Source organism: Notamacropus eugenii, chromosome 2, assembly GCF_028372415.1.
Source record: "Notamacropus eugenii isolate mMacEug1 chromosome 2, mMacEug1.pri_v2, whole genome shotgun sequence".
Lineage (NCBI taxonomy): Eukaryota > Metazoa > Chordata > Mammalia > Diprotodontia > Macropodidae > Notamacropus > Notamacropus eugenii.
The window spans coordinates 61,903,840-61,913,699 of record NC_092873.1 but is presented as its reverse complement, the minus strand read 5'-3'; the positions used below and the strand labels follow the sequence as shown (position 1 = coordinate 61,913,699).

Sequence of the window (9,860 nt, the reverse complement as noted above, 5' to 3'; positions counted from 1 at the left end):
TTTCAAAATCAAGCGTGTTTTCCCCCAGGATGATATAAAAATGGAGTTAATTCATGCTCTTTTTTTCCCCTACCTCCAGAAACAAAAACCCCCTCTGTTCCTCCAGTGCATCTAAGCTTCCTGAAGGCCTATTGTCCTGAGATTTTTTTTTTCTTTTCCACAAAGAGATTGGGGAAAGGCAGAGCAGCAGCCAAGTGTGAAAGGTTGCCCACTGGCAGAGAGGAGGCCTTCCCTGATGAATAAGAGCACTTTGTGGTTCCAGGATCTCATTTAATCATCAACATCTTCTTCCTAATTATGAAGAGATTTTAAGAGGCTCTTTTTCAGGGGCTCTGCCTGTCTGGTCCCACAGGGAGAGACCAAGGTACAAGAGCTATTTGAGACAATGAGGAGTTTTCCTAATTCTGATTGGAATCAGACAGGCCATTAGTTAAGACATTTCCATAATTTATGAAGCTGTTCATGGTCTAGAACTCATGGCTTGGGAATCCAATAACCCCTGTCAGCAGAGTGGTCCTTGACCTTTGCATGGTGGCTTCAAGATTAGTTTTGTTAGAGGTTTGTTTGGTTTTTCCATCTGTAGAATGGGAATCCCCAACTTCCTCCAATTCATTTATTTAATGAGTATTTATTAATCGAGCACAGCACTGCTTGCTGAAGATCCAAAGACAGAAATAAAATAGTCCTTGTCTTCAATGAGCTTGCATTTTCTTAGGGGAAACAACATATTTGCAGATAAATACACAAAACAATCTAAACAAAGTCATTTCAAGGTGACTGGAGGTCAATGACAACTGGTAGGGGAAGGAGAATCATCGTGGACCTTGTGTAGAGGGTGGCTCTTGAGTTAAGCTTTGAGTGGAGCTGAAGAGGAGGAGAAAGGGCATTCCAAGAAGAGATGGGAGATGGGATGTCTGTATAGGGACCAACTGGTGGACCATCTTCTGTGACAGTCCTCTGAGTTATGAATGCTCAATCTAGCCTCCCAAAATCACCAAACTCTCTATTTACATACCCTAAAATCATGCTTCTATGTTGTATCCTCCTAGAGGAATGGAAGCTGCATGAGGGTAGAGACTTCCTCATTTGTCTTAGTGTCCTCATCTCCTAACTTAATAAATACTTGTTGATTTGAATTGGATCAAATCCATAGAGCAAAGTCTGCAATTTTGTCCATGTCAAAAATCCTACTATGGGAAATCCCACCATTGATCAGATCTATAACAAATCTCAGAGACTTGCCAGAGAAAGGTTAACTGACTTGTTAACAACTGCCCTTGGGCCACCCAACTGGTAAGTGTTAAATGCTGAGTGTAAACTCCGCTCTTTCTGGCTCCAATTAGAATAACACCCTAGCCCTGCAGTGGCTGCCTCTTAGAACAGTAGGAGCATGAACAGGACCTAGGATTTCATTGAGATAGGGAACTTCAAAGTGAGGAAAATTCCTCCACCAATGTCAGTTGATATCTGAAATCTGACCAGATAAGATAACATTGGTAAAGCGCATTGCAAACCTTAAGAATTATATGAAGGCTAGCTATTATTAATATCATCTATACTTTCTTTGTTTTGAGGCAGTTTTTTTGGTGATGGCTAGAGCATATTTTTTTCCAGAAATGTAGCACTCTTCAATTTCATTTTGTTTAAACATAACACAGAAACAATACTGAGTGGCCAAAGTAAATATGAAGAAAGAGAATGTTAAGAGTTTCCTATAAATAGTTTCAGGTTTTCTTTAAAAGGAAAGAGGGAATAAAGAAAAGAAAATGCCAAGACCATTTTATTGAGGGGAAAACCAACCACTGTGTTGATTTTTAAGCAAATTCCAAGCCTGGGAAAGCTGGATCCCACAATAGCAGAGGGCATTTGGGCATGCCTCTGAGTCACATATCACCTTATCAAAGTGAATTCATTAGAACCCCAGCCAGTGGGAACAGGTTTGTATTTTTCTATCTGAAGAAGAAAGCATGAGGGTGACTCAGCATCCTGGAACTGAAAGGTGTCCAGAGCCCCTGGGACAGCTCCCTAGCCTCAGATTCATCCTTTCAGTGGGTTTTTCACCAAATTATGGAGGGATTAAAAAACAAAAGAGGAAGGAACAAATCCCATAGCAATATGGAAGGTAGACTAGGTTACAAAGGTTGGATTTTGTTTCTGAATTTTCAGGATTACTACTTCAGAAGCTTCCAGGATTTCTTGATATTCTTGTACTAGATTAACAGCCTGTAGTAAACCTGAAGGGTAGACTTGATCTTCAATATCATCATGGGGAGTCTTTGGTTTCTTGAATCCTCTATTTTGCATGAGTTCGAAAGCTCATACCAAGAAGTAAACCTTTCCAGAATTAAATAGAAGATATGGAGACTAAGGAAGGAGTGCTCCAGAAGACCCATGAGCCACACCAGGTATACTCCATCTGCAAACTGGGTTTTTAACAGATTCATCCTATTGGCATGACTATGCATGAACATGATCAGAGACTTCTTCAGAAGGCTGAATTTATTGGAGGCATGGTCAAAGCATATGTCAAAGGTATCCACTAATCCCATTTGAAATTTATCATCATCTTCTGTGGTTGTGGTCAAGTGCTCTACAATACAGGCCTTCCTCTCTGATGACCATAGTGCACACATTTTAAGACATGCTGGGGAGCTGGATGGGGACTCAGAAATACACTGGCAAAGGCAAAGAGGAGATGAAGGATGGTCACAAGGTTCTTTCCATGAATTGAGTCCATATGACACTTGACAACCTAATTTTATTCTCTATTTCACTAAAACATTATTAATCTAGTCAATCAGAACCTTGTTCAACTCTTGGAACTTGGAGTCTTCCCTGGAGGTAGGATCTGTCATCATATGTTCTTCATTCTCTTCACGGAGGGCAAGATAGATACCTACTGGAATTTTTCCCTCTTCATAAGGATCATTCACATCCTAGCCTTGGTTCTTCAAGACCAACATACCACTGAGTTTTCCCAGAAACAACTTGTCCATGTTGGCTCCAGGCAGCTACAAAGGCAGCATGATGAGTGAAGTGTGGCACTGGGCAGTGCCTACCATGGCTGGCAAGAGCACCAGTGAACTGGAGCACACCCAGGCACATGTAAGAGAGTCCCAGACAATGAGTGATGTCTATGCCTTGTAGTATTAGAGAATCACCAACAATATAAGAGATGAAGAAATTTGCCCAGGGTCACACAACCAGTATGTGGCAAAGGCAGGACTTAAACCCAAGGTCAACTCTCTATCAACAATAACTCTCTCTCTCTCTCTCTCTCTCTCTCTCTCTCTCTCTCTCTCTCTCTCTCTCTCTCTCTCTCTCTCTCTCTCTTCCCACTTCCATCTCTCTCTGTCTCTGTCTCTGTTTTCTCTCTCCTCCCTTCTCTCTTCCTGTCTTTCTCTCTCTGTCTCTCTCTATGCATCTGTTGCTCTCCTTCTCTCCCTCCCCTTCCTCCTCTCCATCTCTCCCTCCTCCCAATTATACAATTCGTTTGTGGTTTTTGGTCTAAGGACTCTGGAGGCTAGAAGGCAACAGCATCATTAGGGCACAGAAAGTTGGCCCCAATCAGGAGATACTAAATTCAGGTCCAGCCTCTAAAACATACTAACTGCGTGACCCTGAACAAGTCACTTAACCACTCAGTGATCCAGGCAGCTCTCTAAGATTGTAAGTTGCAAAGAAGTTATTGATCTTCACTGGGAGAAGAAATTCCTGTCCAGTAGCTTCCTGAAATAATGAAGTCATGGGTGCAGTTCATACAGGCATGTGATATGTGTGAATACGCATGTCTACATATATCCATACATATATGTCTGTGTCTCATATCAATTCTCATCTGTAAAATAAAAGACTTGCACCAGATGACCTCCAAGGTTACTTCCAGCCCTAAATCTCTGCTCCTCAGTAATCAGAAAGCTCTTTCAAATCCACTGGTCCTGCAAGGCAAACTCAGCTACCATGGCCTTGGGATGAGGGCAACAGCACCAGTTTCTGCCTCAGAATCCTCCACACTGATACTTTATGGGGGAGAAGCAGAGTTAGTATCCTCATTGTTTCTATAACGATCTAATTATCTAGACATGGTGAGGGAGCTTTATGTGGCCTTGGTCTGAGGAGCCCAGAGTGGTTTCCCATTAAAACACACTCAGCCTAAGAACACCCCATTATATCTTATAATCCCCCAAGACTTCACAGCCTGACTTCACTGCCATGAGGATTGAACGTGGTGAAATTTTCTTGCTTCATTTAGAGAAACCTTTCATATAACCTTTCTATACCCACTGAATGAGAGCTGGGATGAATTCTCCCCCCACCACCCTCAGACCCTTCCCACTGGAGTAAATGGGGAAAATGAAGTATGCTAACTCCAGAAAAGTGGAGAAGGTAACTGAGAGAGGAAGGGAAAGAGTTGTCCTGGGAATATACTGGGAACAAGAGGGTGGGGGCAAGGAGAAGGAGCTGGTGAGCTTGCTCAGAATCAGAGGCTGAGCTAGAAGGGGACTCAGAGATCATCAACTCCAACCTCCTCCATTTATAGACAAGGACACTGAGGCCCATGAGGAGAAGGGACTTCCCCAAGATCCCACAGCTAATTAATAGACAAATTGAGATTGAAAATCAGATCCCTTGACTCCAAATCCAAGTTTCTGTCCAGTTCCTCCATTCAGGAAGATGAGTCTTGTCTTGCTTTGCCTGGTTTCTTTGCTCTGAAGTCACTGAGAGTGACATGGAAAATGGTCAGAAGCTGGAGAGACAGGGACACCCTTCCTGTACCCTATAACCCCATCCTTCCAAAGTGGTCCTCCTCCTTAGAACTATGACTGTTTTGTTTCCCAGTCATCATAAAGGGAAAAAATCCCTCTAAAATATCAAGATGCTCAGTTGCAAGTGGGGCATGCATCTGAGTATGTATAAAAAGTCCCAGGTTTCATGGGCAAGGTCTGTAAGGCAAAAGAATAAGAAAATTCACACATGTACCTGGCCCTTCACAGCTGGCCTAAGCATTTCACAAAAACCATGGGTGGTATCTAAATTAGGCTCAAATAAGTGGTTGGGAGGTTGAGGGAACAGCCTAGGCAGTTGTTTGATTAATTGCCTGGTCATTGGCTGGAGCCAATGGTCAGTTCATTGGAACATCCCCATGGAGACCTAGCCACAACCACCACTGGCACAACTGGGAGAAAGAATTCACTCCCCAACCACTGGCTTTTAGTTGAAACAGCTGCTGTCTGAGAAGCAGGGACAAAAGAGGGGCAACGTGTTACAACAGAAAAAGACTCAGGAAGATGGGAAAGGCAAAGGGTTACTGACCTGGGGTGATGGCCTCTGTTTCCCACATGGCATTCCAGGATCATGCTGGCATTCTGTGCTGTTGAACTGGGGTTCTAAGCATCTTAAGGACTAAGGAGACAGAGGGAAGAGAATTAGCTTTAAGGGGCCAGTAGTGGGGGGTGGGGGAGAGGTGAGATAAAAGAGTTTGGAAATTATATATTGCAAGGGGGAGGAGTTGGGAGATGTGAGAAGAGAGCAGATGACCCACATGTAGCGGGGCAAATTTGTCTTTCCACCATGACTAGGAATCACAGATACCATTTCTATGACTCTTTAATGTTTGCAAAATGCAATACAATTACTTGACACCTTGATGAATAGAGGCAGGGATGCACCATGCTGTTGCTCCCCCACCCAGGGAAAAGAGCAAAAGGAGACAACTGTCATCCCCTTTGTGTATTAACTCAGTCCTGGCTCAGCATCCCCGAATGATGCATCCTTCCTTCTGGCTCCCTAACCCATCAGATGATTTCTCATCTCATAGTGTCCACCTCTCACATGTGCATGGCTAAAGACCGAGCTCCTTAAAATTCTGTTTATTAGATAGGAACTAGTCATTGCCAACAAGGAAGGGCAAATGCAGGAGGGTTCTAAATTCTGCACCCTCCCAGGCCAGTGTCTTCTCAAACTCCCCATTATATACGTAAAGCCCTTTGTAGACTTTGGAGTCATAGACCAATGGCAGCCATTGTTCTCAGGTCCAGGATCCTCTCCTCCTCTCCATGGTGGTCCCATAACTTGGGGACCCCATCAGTCTCTCCCACAACTGATGACCCCATATCCTCCCTGGTTCTTTAACACCCACTGGAGAAATCCAGGGACTTCCAAGAGTCACTAAAGGTCCCTGAAAGGCCAGGCATCAAATTGACTTGAACGCCTGACGTTGGGTGTCTTTGTACGTTTCCATTTGTACTTGCTTCAGAGAGTGGCAAAAGATGCCACTGTCAGGAGCCTGACAAGGTGCTTGTCCTGGGTTGTCAGACCAGGTCAGAGAATGAGAATTCCTCTGTGACTTGTGATGTACTCTTCAAAGAGACCAGAACCATTATTTAAATACCATGGTTTCCTTTGGTCCAATTTCAACTCCCTGTCATACTCTCTTGTGTCCTCACCTCTGAGCCATCCCTTTGAAGTCACTAACTCTCCTGACTTCAAAGAGTCTTTAGATGTGAAATAAATAGGAGGTTCTGAAAATGGGAATGTTGGCTATGTCCCAGCAGGATAAATAAAATAGATGACCACAATATCCAGGCTCTCAGAGCACTGGAGAATAATGTAGGCGGGTGTTCCTGGGGCCATTCATACAACCAAAGAGACTGCCCACAACATTTTCCACCTGCATACCTTTGCACAGGTGGTCCCCTATGTATGGAATGTATTTCCTCCTCACTTTTGCCTCTTAGAAGTCCTAGCTTCTTCAAAACACAGCATAAATGATACCTCCTATTGGAGACCTTTCTTGATTTCCCACCCTCCTCCCAAGTGGTTAGTGATCTCTCCCTGTTCAGCTTACTTTGTATACAGTTTCCTTTTACTTATATTCCCCTGAATAGAATACAAGATCCTGGGCAACAGAGAGTGACATGGTTTTAGCTTCATATCCTGACATCTGGTAGGCTCTTCATAAAGTGTACCTTTATTTATTGAGCTGGACTGAATTGGATTGCAGGATACTACCTTTTTGTTTTCCATATGAAAAGTACCAGAGGCAACCAGGCTTTAGGACCAACCAAAGCTGGACCTAGAGGCAGTAAGAACTGAATTCAAATCCAACCTCGGACACTTACTGGCTATGTGACCCTGGGCAAGTCATTCAACATTCTTTTAAACCTCACTGAAAGGGGATAATAATAGCAGCCACATTGTAGGGTTTTGTGAGGATAAAATAAAATATATATAAAATGAGCTCTAAAATGAACACTGTAAAGTCCTCAGTAAACCTTAAAACATTCTATAAATGCCAGTTATTATGATTTTAGAATCTGAAAATGATTCCCTCCAATCCTTCAAAACTTTTAATCAGTAATAACTGAGTTGCTGTCTTGAATCTGCTGAATTCTTTGTAATCAGAGAATCGTAGCATCTAGGAGCTGGATGGAACTGCACAGGCTGGATAGGTCCACTGATACCTGAACCAGAACCCCTTGTCCTAGAGGAAGGGTCCTACAGATTTGCCTAAGATCTCCAAAGGGCACACTTACCTCTAGAGGCAGTCAGGAAGAGCCAGCAGAGTCTTGGACATAGCGTCATCAAATCCCAGCGTCCTGAAACCTCTGAATGAGGACCTTGGGACCCCAAGAAGGTTCATGCCACATCTGAAACCTAACAAGGCATCTTCCGGGATTCTGCTTCAAATAGAGGAGACTAACCACCACCACCACCCCCCAACCCTCCAAAGGAAGCCAATCCAACTTTGTGATGGAGTCAGAAGAGAGCAAGCTTTCCAGCCTACCTCTGATTCTTAAGCTGTATGATTGTGAAATGGGCTTAATACTACTTCACTTCCACCCTCAGCAAGTTCATTCATTCATAGAGAGGAAAGCACAATGTGAACTTGACAGACAATCAAAAAGTCCATGATCTGTGTCAGTTGTCTTTCTCTTGTAGAAATAATGAAATGGGTTACACCATGTTCAGGCAAATTTGTGGTTGTTCATCATTTCAGATTCTTCAGATTTGGGGTTTTCTTGGCAGAGATAGTGGAATGGTTTGCTATTTGCTTCTCCAGCTCATTTGACAGATGAAGAAACTGAGATAAGCAGGATTAAGTGACTTGCCCAGGGTCAAACAGCTACTAAGGGTCTGAGGCTGGATTTGAATTCGGGGAGATGAGTCTTCCTGACTTCAGGCATTCAATTCACTGTGCCATCCAGCTGCCCCTTCAGACAAACAGGAAATCAGCAATGCCTTCTCTGGGAAAGCAAAGAGTGGTTAGGGCACTCCAGTTTGATCACAGTTCACAGGATTCTCAAGTTGTAAGAGTTCTACCCCAGAGCCATCTCATCCAACTCATATTTCAACAAGAATCCACCCCACAAGTGGTCATTCAGTCATGGCTCGGAGAGTTCTGGTGAGGTGTGTATGCCTCTGTCTAATGAGATGCTTTCTTCCCCTTGGTTTTGGGTCTAGTATCCAAAGCTTTGCTTACCTTTCTTTTCATCTTCACTGTAGTTCTTTTTTTGTAAAAAGAGACAAAGACAGAGAGAACGAGATGTGTTTTTTATTTCTATCACATTTTCGTTTTTTTCTTTGAATATTGATTCCATTCTTTTATTTTTAAATTACTGGTCTCTTTTGTTTTTATATCACATTGATTTTCAAATGTCTCCGCTTTTGCTTATCCAGAAAGATATTCCTTTAAAAAAAGGAAGAAAATAGTAATTCATCAAAGTCAATCAACACATCAACTGAGTGTGAGAAATTACATCATGTCCCACAAGCACTGTCTCACTCCTTTGCAAATAAAAGAGGGCCATGTGCTTGCTCAACTCTTCTGCATGGCTAATCTTCAAAATTAGAATAATATATTCAATTTCCTTTGACTTGTGATTATTCTACTTCAATTGTTGCATTCATTTTCTATGTTGTTTTCCTGGTTCTGTTTATTTCACATAAGTCAGTCAATCAGGAAAACAAATAATCAAAAAGAATTTATTAAGTATCTGTTATGAGCAAAGCATTGTGTTGAGTCCTCAGGATGCCAAGGCAAGTGAAAGTGACCAGAAGCACTGCAGGCACCAAGGGTGGGAGGAGTGGTGCAAAGCATTCTAGGCACTGAGGGGGGACAGGGGTTGGGGGAAGAGTGTTCTAGGTATGGTTGGGGGGGACAACCAGGGAAAATGCCTAGAGTTTGGAAATGGGAGGATTTTGTGGGAGCACTGTACCACCAGGAAAAGAAGGGGAAAAGAAGGCATAGGAAGGTGAAAAATCTAAAGGTTCATGCTGTGAATGGCTTTCAAAGTCAAAATGACAAAAACAAAGAGCCCCTGCCTATCATAGGCAAATATATATGTATATATATACTTATATATGATATTTATATGTTATCATACATGCATGTATGTTCTCTAGTGTATATAGATTTATTATACATAGATATATTCATATTTCTCTATATATATACATATGCACATATAGGCTTCAAGCTGAAGGTTTCATTTAAACAGAGTTTTCAGGAAATCAGGGATTCTAAAAGGTGAAGTTGAGATAGGAGAGTATTCTAGGCATGGGGCACAGCAAGTGCAAAGGTGCAGCAATGGGAGATAAGCTGTAGAGTGGAAGGAACAGCTAACAGATTGGTCAGACTGTGAGGTGCAGGGCAGAGAGTCAAATATAATAGTAAGAAATGTAGATTGAGTTTAGATTGTGTAAGGCTTTAAAAGGTGAAGCACAGAAATGTCTATTTGATTCTAAGAGGTTGTAGGAAATCACTGGAGTTTACTGAGTATAGACAGACCTGAACTTTAGCAGTTAGTTGAGTGAGGGATAGGCTCCAGTGAGGAAAGACTTGAAGCAAGAAAACCAAT

The 9,860-nt window shown here is 42.5% G+C and overlaps 1 pseudogene; it reads right to left on the bottom strand.

Moving 5' to 3' along the window:
* Window positions 1-2,210: 2,210 nt before the first annotated feature.
* LOC140522634 (beta-parvin-like) lies at window positions 2,211-2,996 on the bottom strand (annotated as a pseudogene).
* Window positions 2,997-9,860: the final 6,864 nt, after the last annotated feature.